The sequence below is a fragment of the Harpia harpyja genome, chromosome 9 (genome assembly GCF_026419915.1).
Source record: "Harpia harpyja isolate bHarHar1 chromosome 9, bHarHar1 primary haplotype, whole genome shotgun sequence".
In the NCBI taxonomy this organism is placed as follows: domain Eukaryota; kingdom Metazoa; phylum Chordata; class Aves; order Accipitriformes; family Accipitridae; genus Harpia; species Harpia harpyja.
The window spans coordinates 9,661,185-9,685,094 of NC_068948.1; the positions used below are offsets into that span (position 1 = coordinate 9,661,185).

General features: G+C 38.0%; 2 long non-coding RNA genes across 3 annotated transcripts in view; both read left to right on the plus strand.

The window, feature by feature from the left end:
* LOC128146615 (uncharacterized) overlaps positions 1-1,020 on the plus strand; it is a 52,290-nt gene extending 51,270 nt beyond the window's left edge. Inside the window, exons 6-7 of the long non-coding RNA XR_008236794.1 lie at positions 409-671; positions 799-1,020. This is a non-coding gene — a long non-coding RNA (uncharacterized LOC128146615). The remainder of the gene's footprint in view (positions 1-408; positions 672-798) is intronic.
* Positions 1,021-3,629: 2,609 nt separating this feature from the next.
* LOC128146616 (uncharacterized) lies at positions 3,630-23,609 on the plus strand. Of its 2 annotated transcripts, none has more exons than XR_008236795.1 (7): positions 3,630-4,083; positions 4,655-4,887; positions 9,192-9,451; positions 16,615-16,739; positions 16,854-16,959; positions 19,717-19,828; positions 22,484-23,609. It is a non-coding gene; the product is annotated as an uncharacterized LOC128146616 (long non-coding RNA). The 2 variants fall into 2 exon arrangements; XR_008236796.1 differs by having other exon boundaries at positions 4,655-4,876.
* Positions 23,610-23,910: the final 301 nt, after the last annotated feature.

Sequence of the window (23,910 nt, forward strand, 5' to 3'; positions counted from 1 at the left end):
CTCAAAATATAGTTAGTTTTGACTACAACTGTTAAGGTTATTGGTAAAGGAAAGATTTAAAAATTATTTTGGAATAATCTGTATAAATATTTCAGAAAAACTTCATGGAAAATTATATTTTAATGTTAAAAATGCCTTTAGAAAAAAAAAAAAGATGAGAAATTTCCACAATATTTCTCAAGGAGAAAGTTCATTTTCTCTGGCTTTCTTTGATCTTCAAACATTGTAACTTTTTTAAATGAAAAATCACAGTAACTTTAGCAGGAGAGTAATTAAGTTGCAGAGACCCCATCAAGGCAAACCCACTTTTACAAACATGGAACAGCTAGAAACACCACAGCGTACCTACAACTCACCAATAATAGAGGTTTTTTTCCCCTTTTCCTCCACCCAATATATTAATTTCAGATGGATGTCCTGTGCCCAGTGCTGTGCCCAGAAGCAAAGTTACCAAGGCTGACACATTCATCTGCTGCCAATCTGATCAGTGCCTGGAGAAAGCAGACGCGGGAGACACGAAGCATCTTTCAGTTGCTGCTGGGAATGTCCCACCAGCAGCATGGGGCGGCTGAGAGACGGCTGTGGGGCACCGAGGGTCTGCAGGGAGGAATCCTGAACTTATCCAGTAAATGACAGCTACCGCGAGGGCGAGGGCTGGAGGGGAAACCGAGGTAGGGAGCACGCTTTCACCAAAAGCATTTCTCTGGATTTGTTGTGACAAATGCCTTTGTGCCTTTTAAATATCAGAAGTCCACCTCTTACTTCCTTATGTACCGTAATACCTTCATTTTCTTTAAGATAAACTGTATCCACCAACCCCCTGGCATTTGTGTGAAAAGCCTCCCACATCCAAGATCTGCTCTGCCTCTTAAAATGTACATAGCTGCTTCAGGAGAGAAACCAGGCCCTTGAACAAGAAGGAATGAGAGATGATTCATTAGGAAAAAGAAAGGAATGTGGGTTTGCAGCATGGCAAGAAAAGACTGTGACCCCCTCAGCTGCTCTGCACAAAGCAATTTGGAGTCTTGCAGTGGAGGGGAATCGCTGCCCTGGTTGTGTAAACCAGCAACAAGAAGATTTAGCATCTCCAGATTTGCTGCACAAAGTCAGCTCTGTTCCATTTAATCTTCATCAGTGCTTCTGTTTTCCACTGTGACTTCCAACGCATTCAACAAAAAAAACCCCCTGCTCATAAGCAAGTAATCCTCAAGATTATTTTTATTATTATTATTATTAAGGAGTGTCTCTTCTGAGAGCATTTTCAACTACAGCATTCAGGTATGCTGGGATTATTGTATTTTCATGTGTGCCACTCACATCTCTGAAAGCTCTCACCATCTAAGCACCAGTACTCCAAAAGAAGTACTTAGATGACCTCCACACAATAAAAGGCAGAAAGGAGGTATTGCTATAATTAAAAAAGTTGGAACAAGGAGGCAGGCTCTTGCTAATACCTACGTGAATGTGTAGCCTGTGCTGCTGCTGAATTACATTTTACTGATAACCCAGGGATTAGACACAGAAAAATACAGTAAATGGGGAGTGCTGCCAAGTTGCTACAGTGAATTATCTAACTGTAGTTGCATGTACTTTCTCACTGAAGAGCCAGAACTGCTTGTGTTTGCAGCCCTGATTTTTTTTTGTTTGTTTTAATCCTGCACCCTGTATAAGGGCACACAGCATGGGTTTATATGTAATAGCTTTTAAGATATCCTTTATTTAAATGTAATAGGGAAAGTCAGATATCTGGAATTATTTTCAAAATGAAAGGAATGGACCTAGTGAAGACCAGCGTAGTAGGAGTCAAAGGGACCAGCTGCTCCCTTGCTCCTGCACAGGAATTTGTGGTCATTCCAGCTATCACTCCATGCGGTAAAGAGTGATGTCTTGCCATGCACCAAGCATGGCAGCAACCAGCCATTTCATGCTTCCCTGTTGTGCTGGAAAGAATTTAAGTGCCGGCCACACTTTCTGGTGTGGACAACATCCTTCTGCAGCCCTGCCAGTGCGTAGCAGGGGACACAGCCAGGTCTGTCTGTGTGTCAACCAAGTGTCATGCTGTTACTCTCCAGGAATAACAAATTAGGGGCCACTAGCCTCCCCTTAAGAACAAACTTTGGTATCGAGAGTAATCCTCATTAAAGCACTCCTTCCATCTTGCTTATCTGACGCGCAGGTGCACAGGAAAGCTCATAAGCAAGCCGATAAGTATCGACTGATTGGAAGTTTCTGTGCCAAAAAGCTGTGTGGCCCGATACATGACTCATTCTTAAAAACAGTCTGTACAGTCTGGGTGTTTCAGATTATGAATAATACAAGGATTTCTTACAAGGGGTCTGACCGAAAGAAAAAAGAAGTGATGCTCATTGGTGATTGTAACTCTCCATATACTCAGCAGAGTACACTGAATGGAAGAAGTAAGGCTTAAAAATTCTTTTTGGAAAATGCACACCTGATCCCCTTATGGGTATTTGCTCACATAGAAAAACCAGCATTCAGTGCTAACTCCCATATTAGAAGGCAGAATTAAGAACATCTGTATAGATAAGAGACCATTCTGAACCGAAAACAAAATTAATGTTAGTTTAGTACAAGTATTTTGATATATTTTAAGAGCTGCACTGGAAATATATTTACATAACACAGTTTGGATATTTGAAAATACCAGAGAATTTCACAAAGACTGTTCTGAAACATGTCACAGTGAGTCAAATGACAGCATCTTTCTACTGGCTCACTATGTATCACCTAGGGGAGCATGTTTTATTTAAGAAGGAGCAAGCCAGGGGATATTGATGAGCAAAAAATGAAAATGAGAATATATTGAGCAATCAGGAGCCAAAAAAATGTTAACAAATGCATTTGAAGGTTGAAGACTACAGAGACTGTGCTTCTGCATGACATGTTAACCATGTGTGCAGAACCTTGCAGGTGCTTAGCGAAAAATAATCCTCAAAATGGTGAATTCCTCTCCCGGGAGAGTGTCAAGGGAGGTTAAATGATTTGCCCAGACCAAAAAGAGACTCATGTCGGAGTTCAGCTTAGGATGTTGCGCTCTGTGACTACTGGCTTTTGTCTTTCTTCTGAAGAATATGACAATACATATTCAGGTGATGAAAAAGAGAGAAATGTGGTGCTTATTTTAAAGTAGATTTTAGGAGAAGTGTTTGATCTACAAATAAGGCAAGCATTCTCTTACAGAAGGGCATATAAATTCCCAAGGAATTACTTTTTGTTGAAGGAGAAAATCTTATAAATAAAAAAAATGTTCAGGAAGGAGTTAAAAGGAATATCAGAAAGCACAGCATTAGGGCCATTTTTGTTTACTTTATAATTTACTGACCTAAATTTGCCAATGACATAGAACTGGGAAAGGAGGATAAAGTAAATACAGAGGAACAGAGCAAATAAATTCAAAATGATCTGGATAGATTCAGCTTAGAGGCTGGATAAGTAGCTTATTCAGCTCAGTTGTACAGAAGTGTGAAGTAATAAGATTAAGAACTAAAAATAATCAAAGAGGATAGAGCCAAAAAGAAAATACAACAAATAACACAATCCCAGAAGAAGAGTAGACTAAGTACTTTTCCCTGTTTATGGGGGAGAAGATACAACTTGCTGTCGGGCAGAGCACAGGGGACTTTGCGAGCCCCAGTGCAGGCACAGGGAGCCGCGTGCCTACGGACCGACGGAAGGACGCAGAAGTAGCTGGCTGCAGGAACGCGCATTCCTGCGGGCAGAGGGATCACCCCCCGGGAGCAGCACATCAGTCCACGGGGCTGTGGTCGGGAGGGAAAGGAAATGGACAAATTGCAGATTGATTGCATTTCATTATTTAATATGTATCTGGCAACAATGCCAATTGGTGAACTGGGACTTGCCGTGCAATGCGCACATAACAGGTCTGGCAGTCCCTGCCCCAAATTGTGTTTAATTGACGTAGTGTTTTTATTCTCATTTCAGTTCAACTGTGTGGCGCATTTTTTTTCCTACACAGCATATTTTGGTGCCTAAAGCTGTGACGGACGTAGTCGATCCCCCGTTAACCAAACCAGCAGCAGTTTGGTGCAGGCTCCAAAGGAGGTAATGGCCTGAGCCATAGCTAGGCTAAGAACTCCTCTAGGAAATCAACAAAGGAGCAGAGCAACACAGTGGAAGTTGTGGGTACAAGGAGTCTCATGCGTACATCTTCCATTGTATGCAAATTGACTACGAGCCAACCACTTTATCCCATAAATATGACAGCCTAAGTGAGCCTTCTTTAAGCTCTCCCTGCTAGGCAGCGTGGCTGCATGGTGGTGATCTCCCCCTGAGCTGGAACACCTCTCAAGGCTCTCAAAGCAACAAGATATTTACCAATGACAGATCGTTGGATGAGCCCAATTTGAGTTCTCCGTGGACGGCAACTGGACTGCACACCAGGCAATTCTACCTTCGATCAGGGACACCTCTCAATATTAAGAGATAGTAATTTAGCATAGATAAGTTTTAAATAGAACGAATCACTTAGAATTAAATGTTGTGTGATTTAGTATGCTCTTTGCTTAGCTTTACTTACTTAGCATGAGTAGCTAGATATGCTGAAGTCTAAGGGCACAAGCTGTAAACTTTCACTTAGATTTGCTGAACTTGTACTGAACGTGTACCTACTTAGTCAAAACAGGGGCCTCCAGAACCAGCGTAAATCAGAAAAGAAGGAGGCTTCAAGGCTATGACCCTCAACAGCATCTGCAGCTCGACAACATAATGAACAGCCTGTCTGGAGACAGTGAAGGAATCCAATAAGGAGTCAGCAGGTGTCAGTCCAGAATCACTATTGGACCAAAGGGCATGTGGAAGACGAGCGAAGAGAGTGTGGAGAGTGCGTGAGGGGCAGGTGAATAGTCTGTAAGGGTATAATTGTCCAGGGATTTCTTTGTTCAGGTCCTTCCTTACTTCCTTTCTCTCCTTCCTCTTCTTCCTCTTGTTCTCCTTCTCCTTCCCCTTCTTCCCCTTCTCCTTCTCCTTCCCCTCCTCCTTCTGACGGTCCCTCCCCAGAGGCACCCAGCTAGAGCTGACTCTGCTGCTGTACCACTCTATTAAATTATTTATTTTTATAAGGTTTGATGTCTGTGAGTATGTTTCGGGAAACCGAGGGCTTGAACTTCAGAGCGAAATAACACCAGATGCCTGGATGGATCGGCAAGTGATTAATAGCATGCTAAACTTTGAAATCTTAGCTAAATGATATAAAGGATTGATTGTGCTTATGTAATCTTTTAGACATAGACCGTTGAAGAAGTCTGAGACTAAGACTGGATGTAGCTGCCCCTAGACTCCTCTCTGAGAAGTTTAGAAAGACAGGGGGTCTATTCTGAACCTTGTGATTCAACAGGAGGTTCTCCTTACCCTTTGAATCTCTTAGATATGAACCCTTGACCAGGTCTGAGACTAAGACTGGATGTAGCTGCCCCTAGGCTCCATCAGGAGTTTAGAAAGCAAGGGGGTCCATTCTGAACCTTGTGACTCAACAGGATGGTCTCCCTTACCTTTTTGCATCTCCAATCTCTGTGCAAATCATTCTAAACCAATTCTAACTCGATTTTCCTTTGTATGTTTCTCCCATGTAGTAAGTAGTAGAGAGAACCTTGCCGTCAAACTCCGTTAAGTCACACTTTTACAGATTCTTTAAGGATCCTAAATAATTCTGCAACAAAAGCACTATGATTAGTGTAAACAAATAAAAGTTTATGAGTTGCCTATTAACCAGATTTGTGTTAATTGTCCATTTTGCCTTAGGGAGTTAAAAAAACCCCTTTTATTATTAAAACGGAGACTTGAGGAAGACAATGCTAAACTTTTTTTTTCAGTACAGACTTTATTTTACCCTCATATAGTTAGAAAACTGAACCAATGAAACTATAAGTAGATTCTACTGAAGAATAACACAGTCTTAGATATCTTTTCTTTAAATCATGAATGATCTTCTACCAAATAATTAAAGACACCATTAGCAGCCGCCTTCTGTTCAAAATCAGGCTACTACTTTTTCTTTAAGAGGTACTTTTGTTGTGTTGGTGGAATTATACTGAGTATTCTCTGTCTAAAGTAGCAAAATAACTCCATAATTAGATTTGTTCAGAGTAATGATAACAAGATTTAAAACACAGTTGCAACACAGGAAAACTTAGTGTAAAAAGACTATTCTATGTCTTCAGCTGTCAACTAGAAGTATATTGAATTTTGCAGAGCAAATTCAAATAAAAGTGTTGAGATTAAAAGTGATAAAGCAGCAACAGTGAGATACAGAACCCTCCAAAAATTAGATTAAATCCTCCTCAGGACCATAAAAACCTTATTATCTTGACATGACTAGATCAATCATTGCGAGACAATTATCTTAACAAGTTAAAGTTGCTTTGATACAGGAGTTTTAGACTATATTTTTTTTCTTCTCCTTGGTATGAAAATAGACTGTGTATGGTCTAGGCACTCCTGAGCAGAAACTGAGATGGACACATCTAGGCTCTCATGGTGACAAATAAGCCATAAAGTCTATCTGTAAACATCAATAAAGTCCTCCTTTAAGCAACAAAAGCTTACATTATATTGAACCGTGAAATAGAACAACACTAACACTTGTCATTATATAGTTTATTGACTTTAGTATGAAATTACTTAACGTTGTTCTTCTCTCCTCACTTCTTTAACTCCAAAGCCGTTCTTGTAGCTGAAATACTGTGTTGCATTTCCACTGTGCCTATTATCAGAAAGCTCATGTGCCTTACCCTGGAAATTAATGCTCATACCATATCTCTGAAGATGGCCGGTGCTATTATTGATAAATGTAGAACTGAAGAATGATGTGAGAATGGTCACAAAATAATCAGAGCCAGAGCCAAAAAGAGGCGATCCCAAACCTTTTAGCCTTACTAATGATAGAAGCAGGACTTTAGCCTGGTCAGGAATACTATCGGTATTCAAAGAGAAAATATACACTGCTCATCGAATAGTTTTTTCAACCTTCTTTGAACCTTTTTGTTCCCATTTTTAATTGGGAATTTCATGTGTCTTTATTGTTTCTGCTGGAATATTTGAAGTGTATTTTGTCCACATTTCATTACTGTGCAATAGTTTTGTGGGCATTCTTGTTACTTTGGAGTTTCATTGACCTGGCTTTGGATTGAAAACTTTCTCACTTCCTACAGATTTAACTCTAAGGCAAATCAATATGGTTCTGTGTCAAAGAATGTGGCAAACATGGGCTTTTATTTCAGATCACAAAAGACCCTTGTCGTAATCTTAAAAAGTGAGTGCTTTAAATTCTTTCCAAATAAAAACAGTCATTTGTATTTTCCATCTTCTGGTATATTAAATCAAGATTTACATCTTTAAAGGTTTTTTTGCTGGTTAGTTTTAGAAATAATTTCCTACTGAATGCACTTTCAGTAGGAAGCGCCTCTGAAAAATGATGATATAGTTTGGAACCAGTATGGAAAATTCTTATAAATACTTCTTACAGTGTAGAAGTTAATTCTGACTCTAAATGAAAAAAGCAATTTCTTTGCACTATAAACAAGTTACCTACAGGTGAGCACTAAGACAAAGAAGCTATTTTATTAACGTTACAGCATAATGCAAATGAAGACTAGGTCATTTTTAATGAAAACAAATTTTTCTGTCAAGTATGATAGAAAAAATATACCTAATTTGCAATATTATAATATATTTTAAAATATTGTCATCTGTGAGAGTTCACAATACAAAGTATACCTTCCTAAAAATTGGAGTTTTATACATTTGAACTTCATAACAACAGTGGTACAAGAGACAGTACTGAAATAAATTACTTCATAGACCCACGAAGGACAGCTGGTGTCAGATAGCCTTACATAAATAGTAAGTTTAACATTCCATACTGGTTTAATTCCCACATAGTTTTTCAAGTTTTATTAACCCAGACAATTCATAATAATTATGATAAACAGACATTGTCATCAAAAATCAGCAGAAATTTGATAAGATTAAGTACAATGCAATACATCTTCCTTGCTCACAGGGTCTGTATAATAAATTACTCCTAGGCTTCAGAATGAGGCATTGTATAATTGAGCAAAACAGATCAATTTTTAAGGATGCTTATTTAAATGCAAAACAGACTTTTTGAGAATGGTAAACTTGATTAAAATACCTCTTTAAGTGCAAATCACAAACAACAATATTTAATACTCACAGGCCATAACCATCCTATTAATAATACAATTTATTGTTCAGATATAATTGTAAGGTCTTGACGATGTGGCAGCTGTAATCTACTTTAAAAATTAGAAGCAGTGAACTCCACAGTCTTCTAACGTGGCTGAAATACACACAATGGCTGAGCGACTTGCATTTGGTTGCTGAAATACATTGCATCAGATTAAATGATCAGGCTTGGGTGTTTGTCACACATCATTTTCCCCACCTTTAATGGTGTGGTCCATAAATTATACTATTTCTGCTATTGTGTAGATATTAAAATCAGATCCAGAAATGACTGAATAGGAATGTAGCCATCTCAGTCCTGGATACTTTTAAAATTGGTTCAATCTTCACATGCTGGCAATATTCCTTTTTTTTTTTGGTAACATTTCCTGGATAGGTGCAGTTGTGCTTTTGCATAGCAAGAGCATTACATACTTGAGACGTCTGGACAGGCTATGACTATCTCATACTGTAAGCTAAAGTGAACGTAAAAAACCCTAGTCATTCCAACTTAACTTTGTCCTGTAAAACAGCTCTTCACTGAAAGTATTGATAACTGTCACTTTCTTTAAAGGCATGAGAGGGGCTATGGCTCCTTCTCCTCTCGCACCTTTACACTGGCATCCCTTTGGCACCATTGCCAGGGCATTAGTACTTACCTTCTAATTATGCATTTAGGTTCCTTTTCCAAGGCTTTTTTTGTATGTGTTTGTATCTGTGTGTTGCAACACTTGAGTTTCAGTCCCCGTGAGAAGGAGCTCAGGCCGTCTCACATGTCCTGGGTACTCTAATGCTCTGTTACTATATGCATATACATACATGTGTAAAGATAGCAGTGGCTTGTGTTCATAATTGGAAAGATATTGTTATGCTCGTGGTTGCCCTGTGGTTCTAAAGTCCATGATAGATTTGGGAAGGCAAAATTTCACTCAATGTACAGCTGAAACTTGTGTGCTCTTCTTTTTCAGTTTTGCTTTCAGAGTCCCCGAATTGGACAACAGAAGAACAACTTCCCAAAGAAAAGGAAGTGAAAGCTCTTTCAGTTACAGTTTTGCAGGCAGCATCTGTGATCTGTTTTCCTTCGTCACTGTATCAGACTCCTACAACAACAAAGTTTCTGCTCAGAGAAGAAACAGAACCAAAAATCCTTTTACGCTGTAACAGCCGACTGAAGACTGAGACATCTGATCTTTGAAACAGTCTTAAACTTTGGTGAGACATAAGCATTGTAAGTGGAATATTTATTACTTTAATAACATCTATGACTGCAATGTTAATAGCCAGGTTTTTTTATGACCATTAAACACTTATTAGCAGCCCTATGACTGTGCAGTTGAATTATGAAAGAATGAGCTTTGAGTTAGGCATTTTAATGTAGTTTATATTCCTGCGCATGTATACCAGGTTTGGGAGTTGAGGTGTTCTCACTCTAAGTTCAGCCAGTCTCCTCTGAAAGTCTTGAAAATAATCAGTCTATCATTTATGACACTCTTTGCTGCACAAAATAAGACTCCTGTGTATTTTAAATGTTTCCATGGTGTGGGAGTCTGCTTCACTGAACGGGAGTGAATGTCAGGAAATAGGACCAAGCCTAACCTGCTGTGCTGGTTGAGAGGCGTGGAGCAGCAGTGGCTTCCAGCTCCCTGCTCGGCTGCTCCAGTGCTCATCCTGCACTGCTCCGGGGCTGGCTGCAGGCTGGCTCACGTGGCCCCACTCCTGCACTGTGAAGAAGGCTGAAGCCAGCTTTAGGAAAAATAGAAATTCCGCTGCTGGCTATTGCAGGAAAAGTGGGTCGACAAATTCAGCAAGTTAAGTGGTCTGAGAAATTCTGGTTTGCAGTTCTGTTACAGGATTGGTCACCTCATCTAGGGGATGGGTCACTATGTGAGAAAAGGGTAATAGTTTAGCAAATATTAGTAACTGTTTAGCCTTATGTTAAATGATTGTACGTCATTGCACTTGAGCACACAAAAGCTTTTCCTGTGTTCTGGAAGTATGGCCTTTGACTTGCATTCCCATCTTCCTCGCTGTCTCTGTCATCTCACCTTGCCGCGTGTCCTGTTTTACTCTGCGTAGCATTGGATGGTGATGGCAATAATGAAAGTCATTTATTAGCTAACCTAAGTGAAGTTAACATGAACGCAAACTGTGTGTCAATATCAAACAATGCTGAAGAAACAAGAGGCTAAGTTTTAAAACACAAGTCATTATGCTCTCTGCTTCATATTTTGCTTCCACAGCCCATGTATTTTCATACATTAAAGCTGATCATCACAAAGAAATGTCAGGTAGCTCAGTTATTAAAAGGTAAATCAATTCTATCTACATCACGACATTGTTTCAATCACCAGTAATCCTGTTGAGCTAGGAATGCATCTCCCTGAAAATGCTCTAAATGGCCTGCTGATTCCTATCTTAGAGAAATGTGAATCAGAGACTGTTATCCTATAATGTCATACAGCAGCATTCCTCAGTAGCCTGTCATATGAGGATATCCGATTGTGCTTTTCTAAGTATGAAATGTCTGTGTGTATGCACGCGTACATGCAATATACGATATTTTGTATGGTTTTTCAATGCTTTTCTTAGTATGTGTTCGCCCTGATGGAGAGACAGCCATTTGAAAACACTATGAAAAGTCATTTTGCTGTAAGTGTTTGCTGAATCAATGAATCATTTTGTTTTACAGTAGCAGCTAAAATGTGTTTGGCAACATCCCATAAATCCTGATGTTTGCAGTCTAGAAATAAAAGGAGAGGAGCAGAATAAAATATCACCTATATTTCAATGTTTTTATATTGGCTGTATTGGAGAGAAACACAGAGGAACAGGAATTAACCAATTTCGTACAGCTGACTCAGTGTACCAAGAAGTTATACAAAGGAAAAAATAAATGAGAGGAGCTGAAGCTGGGAGCAGATCTGATTTTGAAATTAGAAGAGGCAGAAAACATAAGTAGCAAGGTGCAGATTTATGAAGATTGCTGAGGAAAGAACTGTAATTTTGACTTTGATAAGGTAGAAAGAAGATATCCAACATCTCGGGTGACACAGGCAGATAATGTGCAATTTAGCAACCATGTTTTTTCTATGAGACAAAGATAGATGTGAGCATGCTGGAAAAGCTAGAAAAAAGGAAGTTAAAGCATTCAGTGTATGAGATCCCTAATGAAAGATTTTGGTTAAAATTTCATTAAAAGTAAATTTAATTTCATGCAGATCAGAGGATTGCTTTCTAATTTAGGAAGTAACAGCATTGCATACTGGAGTGTATAGTCCACTGCTCTGAGCCTGTAAGCTGCTATTAACAGAACAAGTAATTAAAATATTTAGATTAGTGTCAGACAGGGATTACAATAGGAAACTTTAAACTAGGACTAACTTAGACAGTTAAGTGAAGGTTTATTAATTTTTTTGTGAACTTGAGGGTGACTTTAGTTTCCAGTATGGTTTGTCTCATGTAACATTCAAGGTGGAAATCAAAATAAGTAATGATGTTATCACTCAATATATTAATATACAATGAAAGTTTGCACCTGGACGTGAAACCACAAAGAAAAGCAAACCCAGAACACTCTTGATTATATGTTTGCAGTTAATTTCTAGTGTACATGCGTTTTATGTAATACTTCATGCTCAATCTGGCTAACCTGACTGTCTGTCATAGCTTGCATAAATCTAAACACTTGCCAAGACAGTTTTGGCCTTGGCTGTCTAGAATGTTACGTTTGTGATTTTTAACCCATTTTCTCTAAAATGTCCTTACGCCACTCACTGTATGCACAACACCAATATTAAGACATAATTTAAGCAATTTTTTTTATTTTGTTTCTAAACAATATTTTTATTTTATTCTCACTATTTTAGTGGGAAATACTCAGTTCAAGAGCTTGTTCTTAAAAGTCTATAGGAAAAATAAATACATTTGTGCACTTTTTGATGAATCACATTTTGAAGGAAATGAAACATCAAAAGCTACATTTAGGTAATATGCCCCATTAAGCTTCTTCTAAAAACAGAGACATGAAAATTCAAAATTAATGTGGACAATCCATATAAGGAAAGAATGATTTGTCAGATTTAATTTCGATTTTTTTTCCCCAATTCTTTGAATTAGAACTTTAATGTAATATCTTCTATATGACTATGTGGCTTGTATTTCATTCTGTTTGTAATTTCCATTAAGGTGTGTGATTAATTCAGTTTAAAAAAATCTCTGTGGATCATGTATATACCTACCTGGGATTGGTGAAATCTATACTGAGTTTTCCTAGGTTTACAAATTACAGGTTTAGATACATTATTAGTATGTGAATGATATGTATTAGCTATTCCTTCTGATGATACATGAGCATAACTCTAAACAGAGTATTTTCCTTGGGCACAGTATATTAAATAACCAGTTATGTAAAGTGAATATTTAGGTTTACTCATTTGAAGCAGTGTAGTTTTACTACATATATTTTCATTCTGAAACTACTATTATCATTAGAAGTATTATGTACTCCATTCTCACTGTTTAATAGTTCATGAGTAGTAGATCAAATATAACTATATATAAGAGAGATTGCAGATCTCTCTTTTGTCGATCTAGCCTCAAAACACCTGTTGGATGAGTGTGACATTATGAAACATATCAGTTGTCCTCCAGTGTTAGCCAGGGACATGTCTTTTGAGACCCTTTTCTAGGTAGCCAGCAAATGGGATGGAGATGATACCTCTAGAAATAAAACCTGCTTTAAGACACAACTCTGAATTTTGCTTAGGAGGGGGGCTACGATGAGGGCTACAATTTCTGATCAGAAATATTGGCCATTTGGAAAGAATCTGAAATATAGGCTGTGTGGACATGATAACCGTTCTTCAGCTCCAACCTGTGACCATCACTGCAGGCAAACAGACCCGTGCAGCAGCGCACCTATACCCTGAATCTCCTGCATTGTAGGTAGGGATGAGTAGTTCCTAGCAAAGTCCCTATTTTTGGCTTGCAGTCTTCATTCTCTGTTGGGGCGTGTGTTCGCTGGGTCGGTGGCCGCACACCTTCTAGCAGGCGTTCTGTCGATGCTGTTGCTTGGGTCGACCCTCCCTTCCATGCCGGGAGCAGGCGGCCCTCCGGGCCCGAGGGTGCCAGTGCTGGGCAGCCCCTCCCTGGGACCCCTCGTCCCAGTTGGGCTCCAGCAGCCCTGCAGGGTCCCCATCGCAGGGGCTCACCGGAGAGTGTGCGTGAGGATGCTCAACCGCACACTCCTGCTTACTCTCAATAACTGTGTCATGAGACTTCTTTAGAGGACTACAAATGAGAACAAAATTCCGACTAGCATATAGGAGAGAACTGCACATCCTGAAAATTCTTGCTGGATTTCATATCCCTGTTTATAAGAACTGAGGGCTTCTTGTGAAAGTATTGACAACTGTGAGGCCTGCTGTGGATGATTAATTTCTAACACCTAATTTGTTTTTAAAAGAAGAAGGTGCTGGCTCATTAAATCATATGGAACATATCAAAGAAAAACTGAAGGGAGAAAAAAGGCCAGTGGCATGGAAATGCGATATCCACAAACAGTGCCTAATTACAAGCAGGTTAGCCAGAGAAATGGCCAAGCTAAACAACTACATATATTGTTGGGGTTGCCTGAGGGCTATGCTGGCAGCAGCTCTGTTTGAAGTAGGGCAGTATTAGGGGAGCTGTTAGCATCCTCCTGTTTTTGTTAGATCAGCTATTTTGCTGGTTTTATCCCTACTTTTTTTTTTTTTTACGGACTGAACATTATCTATACATTTCCCTTTCCATTTTCTATAGGAAGTTAAGTGGATAAAAAGCCTTTGGGGTCTTCTGAAACCCTGAGGTTTCTAGAGGATTACTTTCTTTGGTATTTGGAGTGTGATAGAAGAGACCGACCTTGTCTGTTAGTAATCTGTTCTTGATAGAGGCAAGAAATGCTGGCAAGAGCCACCTAAATAAAGTGGATACAAAACACATCACGACATCAGTGAAGTGGCAAAATACTCATCTAGAAGCCTAACTTTGGGCTTTTAGGTTGGTAAGCTCAGGCAGAGCAGACCATAGATGAAGGTGGATACTCCAGCTTTTGCACCCCCTTTGTGCTGCCAAACCTGCTGAAAGGCAGCTACTGACTCAGGCTTAGCGGTTCACGCAACACCAACTAGATGTTATAGCTGGTTTGGGGTCACACCTCAGGCAGGGAATGATTATTACGATTTTAGGTTAGACACTGATTTCATACTTGTTACCTCCTTGGAAACAGGTCTGGGGAAGAAAAGCTGGTGAACGGATACTTGAGAAAATCAGGACCTCACTCCATGCAAAAACACTGCAGTTATTCACTGTAGAGTTGTGGTTGACTGTTATCTGCTCCATACCAATGTCTGTGGGTTTGCTTCTCATTTTTTTAGCAAACTAAATTGTGATTTCACCGTGTGTCTTTCTATAGACTCTCGCAAGACAGAAGTCGGCACCACAACCTAAGGAAAAACAAATGCTGCATCTGCCCAGCAGCCTTCTCTAGGAGGGGAGCCCCACCAGCTAAAACCCCCTCCAATCCAGCAGCCACTTCGTTAGTTTTCCTGTGTAGTATGCATAGATAGCACAAAGGTTGGGAAACTGTAATTGTTGGAATAAACTGACCAAATTCACCTTTGACTGAACTTCTGAGCTTCCTTATTTTTCTTGTAGCTTATGGAATGTATCAATAAGAAATAGTTACATTGACCACCCATAAAATCCTGCTGTTTGCTTTCCATAAAACACCATTGTAGTATAGAGAATACTGAAAATACTACGGTATTCTCTTTTATCAATCTCTTACAATCTGTAGAGTTTGAAGAATGTTCACTCTTACAGTAATTTTTCTATAATATGTACCTATGCATGTAGTGGTGGTATTGGTATTACATTCATATACTACCGTGAATGATTCATTATCCTTATTTCCTTGTTTCTTTGTAGTAATGGCAAACTGTATAACAACACTGATAACATAGCACTTGATCCCACTTCTGCTTACTTCAGTGTCCTCTAATTTTTGCACTTCGCTGAAAGTGTAAAAATACGATTCCTAAGCATTCATTTAGCACATAGACAGCTAACTAATAGTCTTTATATTTATCAATGTCACAAATTATGAATTTCATGTCATGTAGTTTTCTGTATAATAATTTTGCAAATTATATGATAATTGTTGAAAATTAAAAATAAGTCTGTGAAGGTGCTACTTGAAAGTGAGCAAGAGAGAAATCAGTTCCTCCTCCCTCATTGGCTGAAACCTAGTTTAATGTAGTCACATTACGAGTATTTTAGAAACTCACTTTTGTTTCGGTCATCCTGCACGCCATGAGCAAACTGTTGCTTATGTCCCTTCAGTGAGTTGATTTTCCAGTATGTTGCCCAAATCTCATTTCATTTGGACAGAGTGGTTTGAGTTGTGGATGGTGTATAATGTGTCTTTACTTATTTTTAAGGTCAGTGTGATGATCTTGAAAATTTGTTAGTATTGACATCATAAGATGTTCACTTGCATATCCCGTAATTGCTGTTAATTGCTTTTTTGCTCTAGCTAGTGGCAAAAATGTTCTATGTGGAGGGGACTGATAAGAACATTGGCACATTGTTTATTAATTATAATTTTAATTGGTAATTATTCACTTTTTCATGTTATTTTTCATCCTGGTAATGTAGTGTTTACTTGAAACAACACTTCAGCTTGATAGTTGTAGCCTATTTGTGTCTATTAGCCATGTCATCTTCAAAACTTTGGAGATGAGTATATATACTAGCGGGTTTTAATTAGTTGGTATGATTTTCATGAAAAGTCATTAAAGCTCAACTCTGTACATAACTGTTGCCAACCACCTTATTTTTTTAAACAAGCAATTGGTAGTAAATCCTAGAATCCCTATTATATATGGGAATTGCCTTCTATTGGATACATAGATGCTCCAAGTATTGTAGAAGAAAATAAAAAGCCACTGATTAATCGTTCACAAGATAGGACCTTGATCTTTTATGCTTTTATCTTATCTGAATACTAGTGAGTAAACCAAATCAGATTAAAAGAGGAATGTTTGTCTCTTATCCCTTAGACTTGGTGAAATCTGGGCTTATCTGCTGAGTGTCAGCTATATTTGTGCTTCAAAACCCAAACATCTGTTTTCAGGCAGTGTTTTCTTTTTTTTTTATTAACCTTCATCACAGCCCAGCATCTGTGCAGTAATTCTGTATCAGAATTCTAAAGATTTTAAACATACGACATAGGACAGAGATCAATCTAATGGCAAGGTTGTGTGGGCACCTCTGAATATGAAGGGGAAAACCAGATAAAGCAAGAATGGCTTAGTGTAAAATTCAGTTCTATTCCCCTTTATTTCCCTGCAGGCTCTTTCATTTCTATTGGAAACTTGTCCTTCTGACATCTTCATGAGAAATTGTGGATGTATTATCATGGTACCATGGACGGTCCAACAATATTTATTGGAAAACAGTGAGTCACAGTAATTCAGGTGAACACAAAATGATAAACAGAGTCTTACACTACAGTCTCCCATGGGGGCAAATACTAACAAACAGTAAAAACAAACTTAATTTTTGTGATTATGTAATATTTATTTCTGAAGGAGAAGACAAAGATGTCAAAAACATAAACGAAAGTGGACAATGATATTGTTTACCCGAATTAACTGGATTTGAAATACAACCAGCATAGAAGCTGAAGTAAAGTTTGTAAGTTTATCCTCTATGGCAGTAACACATAGAATAAATGCTTGCTTTGTTTAACTACTTATTATTTTGCTCAAAGATTTTAGCTTATCTTTCTGCAGGTTAATTATAAGCAATTATTAATAAATTTTTTTTCAAGGAATTTTTTTTTTCAAGTTAGAATAATGAACACATTTATGAGCTCTTCCTTCTTAGTATTTTAAAAATCTATTTTTAAAAACCATCATGATATTATGCAAAACTATCTGCTTTAATTGCTTGTAGTGTTCAGGATGCCCTTTGCATGTTTTCTACTGGTCACAATGCTGGTAAAATTAAGCTCAGTATTTTGCAGCTGTTGAAATAATGTTTATAAATAGCTTCACAGTATGATGCCAGTATTTTCAGTGTGGGTTTCCAGTTCAGAGGAAACAGAAGTACCTTTTCAAAACTTCAGATGTGTCACTGACTTTTGTGGTCAGATCCATATTCAGGCAACCAGTGTAAGTGGTCTGTACACTGAAATGTTAATCACAATAAACTCTTATAGATTTGGATGTCAGACTTCTTTGACTACTGAATGCTACTCATAGTGATTAGCTATCTTTTTCATGAAAAGTTATAAACTCTAAATATTATTCCTGGGCATTCTATTTGTTATCTGAGTATATAGAAAAAAAAAAAAAAATCCACAAACTAAACTGAGCAAAATCTGAATTTTAAAGGTATTTAATTTAGCTGGGGAAAAAAACCCCACACCTCTTTAACTGATATGTTGGGGTTTTTTTTCATGGAATTGTGTATGCTAGACCAGAAAATCTCCAACTGATATACCTTGGTGGCTCACAGCCATTTAACTTACTGAATGCCATTGGCCAGTTCCCTTGTTTCAAGGTATTAAATCAAAGTAAGACTGTGGGGCATTCATGTTCTTTTGAATTCTGCATAAGTAAACAAAAAAGACAAAAAGGCATTTTATACTATATACCTATATGATGCTAACATGCAAAATGCTATCCATTTTGTTGATACATTTTGAAATAATAAAAATTGTATACATAAACCCCATACAGTCCTATTCTAGAATAAAGAGACTTTTACCCAGGTTTATTTGCTTGATAAGGTTTAGCAAACAACCTGCAGATGTAATGAAATCCTTTTAACAGTATCAGTGTTGTTTCCCTGTCCATCGTTGGTAGCAGGACTTTGAAACACTTTTGGTGGGATCAGGGTGCTTTTCAGACACTTAAGCATTACCTGTAAGTCAGTAAAGGACATCCCAAAATTCTTAACTGCTTTAAAGGATGCCCCATATCTCTCAAAACGCTTGAACAATGCAAGCAGAAATGGCTATTGTGATCACTGCAGCTCTAGGAAGTTTTATACTGAAATTTTCAAAATTGCCTAAGTAGTAAGTACTTCATTTCTAATGAACATCTTGTCATATAATGTACCTGAATGAAGGCAATATTTTAGTACAGTTTGACATGATTTGGTGAAGAGAGCAATTGCAACAAAGAATTTTAAGAAGCCTTTCTCTCCTAAGCCTCTCCTCTGCACCCAGAGCTCTGGGGATCACTCACTTGCTGTATTAGCAGATATTGTGTTTCTATTGCTCGTGCAGCTCCAGTCCAAACAAGCTGCCTCTGATTCCTATAGGGAACGCAAACTTTCTTATTGCTTCATTTGGGGGATGCACATGCCAGTGTTGCCTCCGCTGCTGTCAGTGATGCTCTTTGGAAAAGGATTTATTTTGGTCATTTGTGCCAGTGGGCATGAAAACACTTCACTATGAAGCAGCTGAGGATAATCTCTACAAAAGATATGTGACTGCTTATCCAGCAGATACGAACACCTAGGTGCCAGATCCCTGCAGCTGTGGTCAAGACGGACTGAAGTGCTCCTTGTTGTGCCCAGTGTACCATACATCAGTGATTTTATTAGAGGGGGGTTACAGTAAAGGAAAAGAGAATAAAATACCTGCTTTTTTTTTTTCTTTACATGCTGCGTAATTTTTATCTACTTGCTTTTCATTATTTTGCTCCCATTCTACTAAAACTGGGTGAGATAACGAGCGGTGTCACTCCACCCAGCACTTCAGTAATATTTTTGGTCCACGAACAGCAGAATAAACATATCTTGTACACGAGCTAGCACAGTTAGAACATGCAGCAACACGTGAAGTTTATGTGTGCAAGTCTTTGCTTGAATTCATTTGCAAAAAATAGTCAATATTATAATCTTGGCTTCTTTGTCTGGCAAAATTTCACCTCAGTGATAATGAATATCCATAAAATGACTCTTCAGTGTGATGCATCCTGGTGTATTAGCTAAAGAGCATAGCTATTTGATAGGATTAATTTAAAGGCACAATGAGTTCTTTACTTTTGAAATTCAGGCAGTGCATTTATTTTGAGTGGTATTAGAGTGGAGTTGTGTGTTTTTCCTTTTCATGGCTGTTTAAATAAATATCTGGAGAAAAGTCAAACATTTGAATTGATATATGTGGGTGGAAGGTTTTTTGGAATGTTTTCACTTGCTTAGATCCTCAGTGTGGTTTTGAAAGTAGTCCAATAATTTCTGTGGTGTTTAACTAGGGGTGCTTCTGGCAAACTAATACCCATCGCACACAGTACTTCAACCTTCAGGTAGCAGCAAATAGCAGTGTTTTATGGGTAATTTCTTACTTCTACCTGCTGTTATCAAAACGATCCCGTTCTTCAAAGCTGAAGTTACATCAGATGGTAATGTGTTCACACTCCATTATTTTGTCACCCTCAGTGACAAGTCACCCACTGGAATATGACAGCCATGCTGCAATGAAAGGAACCCCACACGGGATTTCTAACCACATGTGAAACTGCACAAAGGGTGACGTCTTTGCTGCCTGTAGGTGAGTACCCAGAGCAGTTCCCAAAAAACACAGCACGTTTGCCAAGCTGAAGCAGGTGACAGAGTAAGATTATTGCATAACTTTTGCTGCAGAGGAAGTCGTTTCTGACATTTTTATGCCATATGAGACCTGAAGTCCATGGAACCACTTGCACCGTTACGTTAATTCTTGTTATATAAGGTTAGAAGAGTATTAACCTGAAAGTGCTTTTTGCTGTCATTCCACATAGTAATAACCACACATTGTTCCTGGAACTGGGGCAACTTATGCAGAGAATTGAAGCCTATGCTACCTGTCTAAACAGGCAAGAGCAGAGCATCTCTCTGTAAAGGTGTCCAGTCAACAGGGCATGTGCATGTTGAAAGAGTTTGAGGAACAACAGATTTAATTACAAGAGGTCCCAGTCAGAGTTACTATGGCAGCAGATGCATAGCTAAGTAGTCCGTGGTTACCTGGGGAGAGGGTATTGCTGCAGTCCTCTTACAGCGGTGGGATCAGAACAGCAGCTAATCTGTATGCTCAGGAGGTGGTACAGAAAACTGTAGCTCAAATACAAGCCTCATTTCACAGGTGCACAAAATTTTATTCCTTTTATTTAGGGGAAGCTGATGTTATTGAGGATGTAGATGAATGGTTTGACTACAAACGATTAATATTGACACCGTCTCTGGCAAATGCCTCGCATTCCCTCCATTGTCCTCTGCTCCTCCAAGCAAGCACACAGATGATTATTTTTTCAGCAACAATTATATGGATTGCAAATTGAAGTCAAACCTCTGAAAGGTTTGGCGGTAGCAAAAACTGACTTCAGACTGTTCAGCAGAAGTACAATGAAGCAATATCCAAAACCAGCCTATGTATTGGCTAATCTGTGGTATATCTGCTTTTTTAATGTCTCTTCAGAATAATGGCATTATTTATAAAATGAAAGATTTGACCTCCAATGCCATGAAACTTTGAGCCACTGTATAAAAAAGATAAAGTGATTAAAAAAAAATGGAAATTTTAAGAGAAGTTATGAAAGGAGAAGTTTTTACATTTTAATATGAAAAACATACAGGAGACATTTTCTTCTGCTGAATATTGTGTACAGTAACTTTCATTACTGCTATCCAGCATCCAATTTGTCATCTCTAATCAGGCATCTTTATTTTATATTTTTTGCATGCTCAATAACCTTTCAAATTACTCTCACTAGCTGAAGAATGTCATGCCCTTTAAGACACTTTTCTTATGTGGAGAAGAACAACTTCTCAAGCAAGTTTTCCAAAATTGTGAAAGCCTCCTGATAGCAGTAATTTTAAAGAATGACAGTATAGGTGGAATATTCCCGTCTTTTTTCATTTCTTTTTAGCCATGTGTTACATAATGTCTTTTTATTATATTCGAATCTTTCATTTTTGAAACTAACTGCACATGAAATCCTAGGCTTCTCAAGCTACTTTTACCATTTGGACTCAAAGTGAAGCAATTTTTCCTGCATCATTTCTCCTTTGTTATCTTGTCTTTCCATCAGATTCTCCATTAGCTCAATTATAGGACTGCCACAATTTTTACTGCTACTATTAGGTATGGACTATTAAATCATTTACTATTCTCCAAAACATATTTGTGTATAAAGGTCTAATTTTGAAAGGTTGAAAACTCATCTCAGCATTATCACACTGGTAATCAACAAAGTAATTGTACAAAATAATCCAGAATAAGATGCACAGTAATTCAGCTTTAGGGATGCAATCTATTTGCAGTTATAAAAGATAATATTTGCTTATATGGTTTCTATTTCTTCCTGTGATTACCTTGAGATTTTTCAGTGTGGAAATAAAGAGAACTCATAGCATAATATGAGATACTGTTGTAAAATTCACATCATATTGGTCATCAGGTAATTTAATTGATATGTTTTAATAAATTGCATCTTGGCCAAATGATGAGTATTTGAGCTGTGCACCAGTGTGTTTGATGCAGTCTGTCATGCAGTCCCCAAGGTAGTAACAAATAAATAACTGCTGCAACTGTAATCCCTAAGTAGAGTGAACTGGACCCAGTGCAGATTCAGCAGACCACTCATCTCTCCTTGCCACAGCACTCTTGCAGATGTCTGCAAGGAATCAATGGAGATTTGAATTTCCTCAGCTTTACCTTTTCTCTCCCATCTGTTGCAATGCAGAATATTCCTAGTCATAGTGTTTACTGCTAACATCCATCAGGTGTTGCATGCTTTGCAAAGGGCTTTGAGTAAACAACAGGCTATGTCATTATCACACGACTATTAATTGCTCTGTTGTGGTACAAATAATTGCTCTGTTGTGGTACAAATACAGCACTATTGACTTTTTTTCTCTTCCAATGAAGACATGAAGTGGGTGGAATTAACTGTTTGGAAGCAGAAAAGCTCCCAATGAGGTCAAAATTTCTTAAAGAACTGAGAAGTTATGAAATACCTTTGAGTCAAACTGATGCACAGGAAGAGTGATTCCAGTTATACTCTGCAAGTGAAGTATATTAAATTTGTACCTTAGCAAGCTTGCATAGTGTATGAATCATTGTAAAATCAGGTATAACGTGGTTGTGGATTCGCATGATTTAGGCAATATTCATTGTAAACAGTATGTATGATTCTTTCATGAATTTGCTTATTTTATTCTTTTTCAGTTCACAAGCCTCCAGAAGAACATAGCCAAGTGGTAATATGATGCTCAGATTTCATTCATGCACTTCAGGTGAAAAAATGCTTACCCTGCACAGGCATATTCCTGTCTGCTTCAAGAGCAGCAAAGAGCAGAAGTATTGCAGTTCAGCAGCTAATACCTTGTAACACTATGAAAATTAAAGAACTGACTTTAATGGAATATAAACATTGCCCATAATATAGGGTAAGATAGAATGTATTACATTATACTAAACTGTTAAGTATAATTCAAGGTAATGTATCCTTAGCTGTAAGAGGTTGTTTAGACTTGTTATATCATAACAAATAAAACAAAGGAGCTCTGTCAACCAGTGTATATTGGCTTAATGGCTTGTATAAGTTCTACTTAAATCATCAAGTAAAGTAAAAGACTAGCTATTATGGCTTTTATACATGGGGAAGAAAACATTTCTTCTTTAATCTATATCTTTGCAGAGCAGTGTGCCCCAACTGCTCAAATGCACACTGTTTCAGAAATAATTGGGCCCTAAATCTACAAGATACTTCTGGCTTGAAATTGTATCATTTTTAAGTTAGATAAATGTTGTTTCTTCAAAGACATTCTTCTACTTCAGTTGTAGAATTAGACACTTTGCAGTTTTGTTCTTGTGTTTATGAAAGGCACAGTCATTTTTTTCATATGTAAAGACAGTAAAATATCGACAAATTCTGCTCTTGGATGTCTACATATTTTTACTTTCTGTTGGTGAAAATAGTGTGGAAAGGGTATAAATGTCATGAGAGTCTGTAGGAAATACACTGAAGTCATTTGGGCTCTTTGCTCAGTGAGACTGGTTTATTCTATTTTACAAGAAACAAGTTGACTGTGGGAGACATAGGCATAAGGGTCAGTCAAAAATGGATGATCAGAAATAGCTGCTTGGATGTTAATGTATTTGGGGGGTTAAAACATAAATGTAGTGTCACTGCTTATAAACCTGCAGGTGTTTCAGCCTTGTATTGCATAATCTTGAATCCATACTTCAAGGATTAAATTCTGTCCTTTATGCCATTGATTTCCATGGGCTTGTAGTTTCTCCAAAGACGAATAATGTTGGGCCAAAATGGTGACGTTAAGCAGTAAAGTGTCATCACTAAGAGGGTTTGCTCATAAAGGTCAAATAAGAATATGTCACCTATCTTTGATTAATAGTCCATGGTGTTAGTAGATATTGATTACATTTAAGAGCCTGTGGGTAAGAGGCAATTTAAATTACCTTCAAGCAACCCTACAAAAAATAAGAAATACGGTGCATTTGAAAGTAGATACTAACAGGTGTCATTGCTGTGAATCCAGTCTGAGGAAGGGGAGCTAGTTAGAAGAGATTTACCCATTTTGTAGAAACTGATTGTAAGCACTGGTGGAGGCACCATGAAGACAATAGTTGCC